The sequence below is a fragment of the Macrobrachium rosenbergii genome, chromosome 50 (genome assembly GCF_040412425.1).
Source record: "Macrobrachium rosenbergii isolate ZJJX-2024 chromosome 50, ASM4041242v1, whole genome shotgun sequence".
Lineage (NCBI taxonomy): Eukaryota > Metazoa > Arthropoda > Malacostraca > Decapoda > Palaemonidae > Macrobrachium > Macrobrachium rosenbergii.
This window is the reverse complement of record NC_089790.1, coordinates 22045001-22055000: the sequence shown is the minus strand read 5'-3', so window position 1 is coordinate 22055000 and position 10000 is coordinate 22045001. Positions and strand designations below refer to the sequence as shown.

At 34.2% G+C, this 10000-nt stretch overlaps 1 long non-coding RNA gene across 2 annotated transcripts in view; it reads left to right on the top strand.

Annotated features, from left to right (window-relative positions):
• LOC136832880 (uncharacterized) overlaps positions 1-10000 on the top strand; it is a 386429-nt gene that overhangs the window by 169176 nt on the left and 207253 nt on the right. The window contains exon 3 of one of the 2 annotated variants that reach the window (XR_010851345.1): positions 2488-2515. The exons of the other annotated variant lie outside the window; for it this stretch is intronic. This is a non-coding gene — a long non-coding RNA (uncharacterized lncRNA). The remainder of the gene's footprint in view (positions 1-2487; positions 2516-10000) is intronic. 2 annotated transcript variants of the gene reach the window in all.

Below are 10000 nucleotides of genomic sequence, written 5' to 3'. Positions count from 1 at the left end.
TTTCAATATTATATAGAATGAATACGCTGTTTTGATCTGCAATATTCATTACTGAATGTGAAGAATGTAGCAAGTAGCCGACTGTGGACATTTTGGCCATAAGAACACAGTGCGAATACGTTTTTCCTTTGTTTAGAAAGCCACTTCTTATATTTGTTCTTCATGGATGGCCGCAATTTTTTTCACAAAACACTTAGGATAAGTTTACATATCTCTCTGGAAAACGAATTTGATGCAGTAAATCAACATAGAACTCAATTCCTCTCTCTAACATATCTTACCGAGAGAGATATGAACAAATCATGCAGAATACACCAAAAAGACCATTCAGACAACAACAAAATTCACTGTAAACGATCAAACAGAACCCCCCAACTTTGAGAACATTGTAATTTTGACTAAACTCCTCAAATCCGATAATCCTGTTATTGTTCACAATCCTAAAACAAACGGGATACTGATGTGTCTGTGTGTGTGTGTGTGTGTGTGTGTGTGTGTGTGTGTGTGTGTGTACCGTTATGCAAGGAAAAGGATTTACCACTTAGTGCTGGAATAGCATCAGTTACTGAAGGTGTGATTTAAAATATTATTTGCATTTTTTATATATAAATGTTTACTAGGCTGAGTAGTATCGAGAAACTGTCAACAAACTACACACATATGCAAAGAAACAGATACACAGACAGGCAGACAAACAAACAAACACACCCGCATGTGTTTGTGCGTGTGTATGTATGTGTGTCTATACGCTCCTTCAAGATTACAAAAGCAAAAGAAATACAATTGTGTGATTGCTTTCCCGGAAACCCAGTGGAAGCGCGCCACTTCACCCAAGGGAAATACAAGATGGTTATGAGCCAGACGCCTGGATTTAAGTGACGAACTTAATGCTCCCTCGGGAAGGAGTGAAAAACAAGTAACGTGTATTGGCTTCCACGGGGCGATGGAAAACAAAAAATAAGAAAGGGTCAACCGAGAAGATTAAAGCAACCTGAAGAATTTTGTACGAGGCAAATAAATGCCAAATAAGTGAACGCTGTAGTAAACTATATATATGGATATGGAATTATATATATGAAATATAGCTGACCAACCTGGCACTGCCCGGGATAAGTCTGAATGACAACCGATAAACTCTCTCTCTCTCTCTCTCTCTCTCTCTCTCTCTCTCTCTCTCTCTCTCTGTCACCTCCTCCCCAACTCCCACCCCCCTTTCGTCCCATTGATGTGTTACCACCACAGTATTCTTTGCCAGATACCGAAAGTACTGTACTGTAGGTATGATAAATTCGTAAAGTCACTAAGTCTACGGGCATTACCACCCCCGTTCCACTGGCAGAACCAGCCCCGTTTCAGGGAATCCCTTCCACCCCTACCCACTTTGGTGCCCTTTGGTGCTAGTGATGTCTCACCCTCACAGTGTTCTTTGCCAGATAGTGACTCTTATGTATACCAAGTTTGGCTGAAATTGCTCAATGTGTTTCGGAATTATGCTGGAACATGCATCCATACATCAGTTTATATATATATATATATATATATATATATATATATATATATATATATATATATATATATGTATATATATATATATATATATTTATATATACATATGTATACACATATGTAAATATACACACTATATATATATATATATATATATATATATATATATATATATATATATATATATATATATATATTATATATATATATATATATATATATATATTATATATATATATATGTATATATATATATATATATATATATATATATATATATATATATATATATATATGTTCATATTACTCGTGTTAGGCTTCAATAAAGTGGGATGGTTGAAACCTAAAGTGAGTTGTATGAATATATATACACAGTGAAGTTGTGTGGCTATTTGGTGATATATATATATATATATATATATATATATATATATATATATATATATATATATATATATATATATATATATATATATATATATATATATATATACATATATATATAGTATGTATTTATATATATGTGTATATGTATGTATGTATATATATACATAATATACCCATATTTATATATATATATATATATATATATATATATATATATATATATATATATATATATATATATGATACAGATAGATGGATAGATAGCCGTTTACACATATTGTAATCATTTCTATAAATGTGTTCCTTGAGAATGGTATATTCAGCTTTCTGCTCTCTAGGTGTAAAACGAACATTCTAAGTCCAGTTGCTATTTTTTATCGTTGTCTTTTATCTAAATTTACCATGATTCAAATTATCGCTTGACTTTCCTCGTACTGTGCTTTGTAAATTTAATATTATGATGGATATGAGGCTCTAACGATAAATAGACCACTTATACCATCCTTAACCTTTTCATTTTCGCTTTTGCCTCGTTACACCATCTCGGTTTTCTCTTTTTCATCAACTTTAACTTCATTTGCTTCCGTCATTTCAGATCCCACTAAGGTGTCCTCTGTGACAAAGTGAGTATTATGGTATAATTCATTCCAATTGGCCAGCACTTGAATGTACTCATTTCTCTTTTCTTTTTTCTGTTCGTGCCTTTTATTCTTGTCTTTTTGAATTGGTGGGATCTCTTCTTTCTGTATTTCCCTTTACTTCCTCTTACTTATTCCTAATGAACGCCGTATTCTTCGGAAGCTTGAATTTCAAATTAATGACCCCTTTGGTGGGCTTGCTCCATAGGAATAGGTTGCATCTACTGAATAATAATAATAATAATAATAATAATAATAATAATAATAATAATAATAATAATAATAATAATAATAATTAAGGAAATTGACTCTTCTTATCGTTATGGAAATCATATTTTGTATGTTTGGTATTTCACAAATGACAACTTTTTTAATCAACTTTCAACTAAATTTAATGTTTGAAATATACACGCATAAAGTTATGATGATAACAGATCAGTACGACCTTTGAAACTTAAAAAAAAACACAAATTGGAGAACAAATATATTTAGAATCACATATACAGTTTCTGAGCGTCATGCTCCCTCTTTTTTGTGGACACATAAACTTACAGTAGTCAAAATATATATCAACCCTGGAATCTGTAAATGACCTGGCCATGAGCTTTCTTCCTTTTCATGTCATTATTACAACAAACTAGTAAAAAATGCGCCGAAGTTTCTTCAGCGCAATCGAGTTTTCTGTACAGCGTATAATCCTGTATAAAACTATCAGCTACGACCTCGCAGCGCTCAGTTACTCCCCAGATGCGATCGAGTAAGTTTCGTCGCACGCCTCCGGAAAGCGCTGCCAGACGCAAGATCTACGTCTAACCTTAACCTTAAATAAAATAAAAACTACTGAGGCTGGAGGGCTTCAATTTGGTGTGTTTGATGATTGGAGGGTGGATGATCAACTTATCAATTTGCAGCCCTCTACCCTCAGTAGCTTTTAAGATCTGATGGTGGACAGACAAAGCCGTCACGACAGTTTTCTTTTACAGAAAACTAAAAATTAGTATATGATGAGCATAAAGCAATAAGGTTCATATAGAAGATTTTTCATTACAGTTTTCAAATCTTTAGCATTGATCATTTCCTAGCAAAAACGTACTGTAGGAATGGCTAAGTTCTAAAATCAGAATTCTCTGTCCCTTGCCTTTCAAAAGAATTTCATTAACTAGATTCATTTCTATGGTGCTGTATTGCTGCAGATAATTACTGCCAGTCGGGGGGATATTTTAGTAATTGCGCTGCTAGGATAACAAGAATGGTAGTATAGTGGCATTTGAAGTACAATACTATCAGGAAAAGTTTCTAAAAACGCTCTTCCACTTTACGTTTATGTCAGAAGCAAATGTTTTCGGTAACAGTGTTATTATTATTATTATTATTATTATTATTATTATTATTATTAGTAGTAGTAGTAGTAGTAGTAGTAGTAGTAGTAGTAGTAGTAGTAGTAGTAATTTTCCATCTTCTCTTTTCACCGAAATGCAATGAAAAATATTTCGTGGTTACCCTTGCAATATGTGATTAATTTTTTTTCTAAATTGGTTTTTAGTTGTCTATAAAAGGAAACTGTTGAGATGGCTATTTGTCTGTCCATCCGCACTTTTTCTGTCCGCCCTCAAATATTAAAAACTATTGAGGCTAGAGGACTGCAAATTGGTATGTGGACCATCCACCCTCCAGTCATCAAACATACCGAATTGCAGCCCTCTAGCCTCAGTAGTTTTTATTTTATTTAAGGTTAGAGTTAGCAATGATCGTGCGTCTGCACCGCTATAGGGCCGACTTCACACGCCACCACAGGTCTTTGGCTGAAAGTTTCATGGGCCACGGCTGAGAGTTTATGGGCCGTGGCTGAGAGTTTCATGCAGCATTATATGCTGTACAGAAAATTCGATTGCGCCGAAGAAACTTCGACGCATTTTTTACTTGCATTTACCGTGAACTATTCCTCGAGGAATCAGGTCAATTTGAAGCCACTTGTATCTCAAGAACTTAAAAATATAATAGGAAAGACCGCTGGTCCCCAAAATTTTGACACCTTCAATCAAATAATTGGTTGGAGTACTTCCGAACTTTTCCCATTTTCAAGGTCACATTGCAAACTGAAGGACAAAATTTCGTTCCTATTAATTTGAGAGGACCTGGGAGATGGGTGCCATCCTGCAAGGAATGGGGTTTGTAAGGGCTGGTGATTGACTTCCCTAAATATTGTAGCTCTTGACTTATTTCTCAAGGTCAACGGTAAATTAAAAGTGCAACTATTAAGATTTTTCGTTTCATGAGATTTATATATATATATATATATATATATATATATATATATATATATATAGTATATGTATATGTATATATATATATATATATATATTATATATATATTATATAATTTACAGTATATATATAGTGTATGTATTAGTTCTTGACTTATTTCTCAAGGTCAATGGTAAATTAAAAGTCCAACTAATAAGATTTTTCGTTTCATGAAATTTATAATATATATATATATATAGTGTATATAGTGTATGTATTACATATATATATATATATATATATATATATATATATATATATATATATATATATATATTTATATTTACATATATATATGTGTGTCTATATATACTGTATATATACACACATTCATTCTTTCAACAAACGATTGCCACTCGAAGAAGTTACCCCAGGAGATAAGAACGTACAGAGTCCGCGGTATACATTCACAGGGGGTTAAAGTTATAAGCCTCTTTTCTCTGCCCTCTTCGTGATCCTGCTCGAGAAGATTAAACCTTCAAGGATTACAGACATTTTTTTTTTCCTTTTCCGACTTAAGACTAGACTTCGTGGACTCTCTTTTCCTGTTAAAGCGAGACCGCTTCACGGAGACATACTGCTGACTATTAGTGTAAATATACTACGTATAATAGATTATAATTTATCTATATATATATATATATATATATATATATATATATATATATATATATATATGTGTGTGTGTGTTTATATATATATATATATATATATATATATATATATATATATATATATATAACATCTATATGTGTATATAAATACTGCATATATACATATATTATATAATATACATATATATATATGTATATGTAAATATGAAAATGCCGACATATCTGAGAAGTGCCAGCAAAACCATCCAGTCAGTTACTTCTTATAAATGATTCTGTTATGTGAATAGTCTAATTTCATTCAGTGAAAATGTGTTCGAATTGGACAGATTAACGTTCATGTAAAGTGAAATAATTTATTATCCAATTATCTAGCCATCGTGGTGTTCGAATCCCACCTGGGAATGACAATTTGTCCATGCATTTCATTTTGGAATCCAAAGCTTCAGTCGGAATTACCGGGAAATCGAGAGGTGTAAGTGACTTTGTCGCCGGGTAATTCAGAGAATTTTTTTTCTTGATTTACTTGCGGATTTTTTGTGTAGAATTTTGTTTCTTGTGAGTTTAAGCCATTGGACAGGAAAGCTTTATAAATAAACTCGTTTTTAGAAAACTATTGAGATGGCAATTTGTCTGTCCGTCCGCATTTTTGCTGTCTGTCCTCAGATCTTAAAAACAACTGAGGCTAGAGGGCTGCAAATTGGTACGTTGATCATCCACTCTCCAATCATCAAACATACCAAATTGCAGCCCTTTAGCCTCAGTAGTTTTTATTTTATTTAAGGCTAAGTTTAGCCACGGTCGTGCGTCTGGCAGCGCTTTCCGGAGGGGTCGCCGACGCACCTTCACTTGACCTCATCTGGGGAGCAACTGAGCGCTGCCCTGTCGTAGCTGAGAGTTTCATACAGCATTATACGCTGTATAGAAAACTCGATTTTGTCGATGAAACTTGGGCGCATTTTTTACTTTTTTTTCGTATTTACATATTATTATTGATGCTGATATTATATCTCGTGGTTTTGCTTAGTTAAAGCTAAGAAAGTTAATCTCCTTAGGTTTTCTATTTCCCAGTTGACGAAAAAAATATCAGTGACTGGTGCGATTAATCCCTAATGCTCTTCCATTAATTTTCTTATAACAGATGTCATTCAAATGTGTTAATTAATAAAAAAAGAGAGCAGAAAATAAATAAAAGAAGAGCATTCGGAACAGTAGGTAAAAGATACGATTAATCCCCAAATGTTCTTCCATTAATTTCCTTATAACAGAGGTAATTCACATGCGTTAATTAATAAAAAAAAATCAGAAAATAAATTAAGGAGGAATGATCTTCTTTTATTTATTTTCTGCTGTTTTTTTTTACAGAAGAGTATGTAAAAGATTGAGTTCGTGAAAATAAAATCTTTGAAATTCTGTCATTTCCTCTTGATGTCGAATTTTAGGCAGAATGACGAAATCCCCGAAAAGGGAGATTTTTTCCCCAGGCACCAGTCGTCACTAATGACACTCTCTTTCTTCCTCGTCTTCGCACAGGATTGCTTGCTAACGCTTTCGTGTAATGTTTAACTGTTTGTCGACTTCAAACGACTTTTTTGGCGTCAAAGTTTCGGCTCTGAAATGAGCAGATTCTCTCGTCTGTTTGTTGTTTCTTTTCTCCTTTTTTTTTCTTTTTTATTTGGCTATTTTTAGATTCGCTGGTTTATGCAAAATTCTGAGCAAGCAGCGCTTAGCAAATTAGAAGGGGAGCATACAGAAATTTCACTTCTCAGCTTATAGAAAAATGAATATCATCAACTTTCACCTCGAGGAAGGAATTATAAACAAGTAAAAAATTCGCCGAAGTTTCTTCGGCGCAATCGAGTTTTCTGTACAGCCGCTACAGCGTATAATCAAGGCCACCGAAAACAGATCTATCTTTCAGTGGTCTCGGTATAATGCTGTTGAGTCGTGGCCCATCAAACTTTATCCACTGCCCTGTGGTGGCCCGTCCTTTATCGTTGCCATGCTCACGATTATGGTTAAATTTAACCTTAAATAAAATAAAAACTGGTGAGGCTAGAGGGCTGCAATTTTGTATGTTTGATGATTGAAGAGTGGATGATCAACATACCAATTTGCAGCCCTCTAGCCTTAGTAGTTTTTAAGATCTGAGGGCGGACAGAAAAAGTGCTGACGGACAGACAAAGTCGGCTCAATAGTTTTCTTTTACAAAATACTAAAATGATAATGCGATCAAAATTATGAAGAAACTTTAAAAAATTACTAGCCTCATATTCCGGATTATTCAAAACTCTGAGCAAAGCAATGCTTAGCGAGTCAAACAAAAAATTTACAGAAATTTCATCTTTCACCTCAAAGAATGAATTATAAAGATGATAATGCCGTAAATATGAAGACACTTGCAACGGCAATAAAGTATTAAAGGTCCAACGGGACACGCATGTCGTTATTAAAAATTACTTGCTTCTTATTCCGGTTTTACCTGGTAATGTGTGAAGAGAACGCTCCCAACTATTGAATAAGGTGAATATCATGTAAAATATATTCTATTCAGGTTTGGAAGATGAATAAAATGGACAGGAATGAGGAAATAATGTGTGTTTATGTGTGTGTGTGTGTGTGTGTGTGTGAGAGAGAGAGAGAGAGAGAGAGAGAGAGAGAGAGAGAGAGAGAGAGAGAGAGAGAGAAGGGGGGTTTAGTTGGGTGGGAAATTATAAAACCTCTCCTGAGCCTTTTCTCCCTTATGTGCGTCCTTTGCTTGCTTGTGACTTCGCTTTCAAGCCCAGCTGATTCGATTTATTATTAGTCATAAAACTATCTAAAATGTTATTAAGAAAATTGCTTTTTTTATTCCATAAATCCTTTTGCATTTAGTATCGGATTCTAAGGGAAGCAGAATTCATCTCACGAACATAAAATAAACACTTAAGAGTGGGAAAATACCTTTAAGATATCGTTATTTATCGCATGAATCCTTTCATATTGAATATCAAATTCTAAAGGAAGCAGAATTTATCTAACGATCATGAAATAATATTTTGTAAGATACCTTTTTTTTTTTTTTACATAAAAGAGAACTCTGGTTTCCTCGTCTTTCATGGCTGCCTGATGCAGTTTTCGTTTTTGACGTCACCGAGAGAGAGAGAGAGAGAGAGAGAGAGAGAGAGAGAGAGAGAGAGAGCGAGCAAGCCTACGATGCATCTATTATGTAGATTTTCCTGCGAGGACGAAAACTTTCAAAGAATTCTTAAACTTTAAGCAAGACGTTTAGAACAGTTTCAAAGACACTGGTCCTTCTCTTTACTTTTAACGACAAAATAGATTACCTCAACTTAAGACAAATGAAGATCTCTTCTCGATAAACGTGTAATTAGATAAACTTGAGTGATATACATACAAGAAAAGAGTATTCATAACAAACAGTTTTGTATAATCATTCACATGTCCCGTTTCCATCAAAATATCTGATCGGTAGGTTGGGATATTGAATTTCGCATTTATTTCGACATCGAGACTTTTTGATTTAAAGTATACTAAAACCACATAGTTGTTCCAGAAAAGAGTATTCTTGGCAGACAGTTTTGTGTGATTGTTCACGTGTCCCCTTTCCTCAGGAAATGTGATGGGCAAATTGAAATAACGAATTTCTCTTTTTACTAGGACAGTGAGACGCATTGATATGATTAACACGGATATATATCACTTTCAACCCTGCTAGGCCCGAGTTCGAGTCTCCGACCGGCCAATATAGAAATTCATTTCTCGGTATAATGTGGTTCGGATTCCACAATAAGCAGTAGGTCCCGTTGCTAGGTAACCAATTGGTTCTTAGCCACGTAAAATAAGTCTAATCCTTCGGGCCAGCCCTAGGAGAGCTGTTAATCAGCTCAGTGGTCTGGTTAGACTAATGTATACTTAACTTTATTTACGGATATGTATTGGTATCCTCTCTGGGTTTTTACTTTTTATTTGTATTTTGTAAGCGTGAATTGTAGCATGACCCAATACTTCCAGATGAGATTTTGACTCTCATGTTACACTGTGGGTACCTACTGTATAGGATTATGAGAGACCAGCACATTACTCCCGTCTCCTTAAAAAATCTGAAGATTATCTGTGGTGCATCACTATATTGTGATAAAAAATAATGAGTAAAAAAGTCACAATAATGTAATTGATAAACTGTATTTTTCAAGATACAATAAAGGATAAAAAACAAGGGAGCTATCGAAAGTTATTCTCCACCCACGAACCACCTAGTCACCGGTGGTGAGCACCGTACGATCGAGCAACAGCCGTTAAGAAGATCACAACGGTTGGCCCACAGGTACGGGGAAACAGCCATTACATAACTGCTAAGTCCACACCGAAAGAGTGTACGATGTTTTCCTGGATCGACTGTCACGAAAATTCTTTTCAACGTGTCTTTTTAAGAAAAACAAGCATTTTTTTATTCAGTTGGCTGAAGAGGACCGTTGTGCAAACGGCCGAAAGCTCCCTTGTTTTTATCGTTTTTTGTATCTTGAAAAATGCAGTTTATCAATTACATTATTGT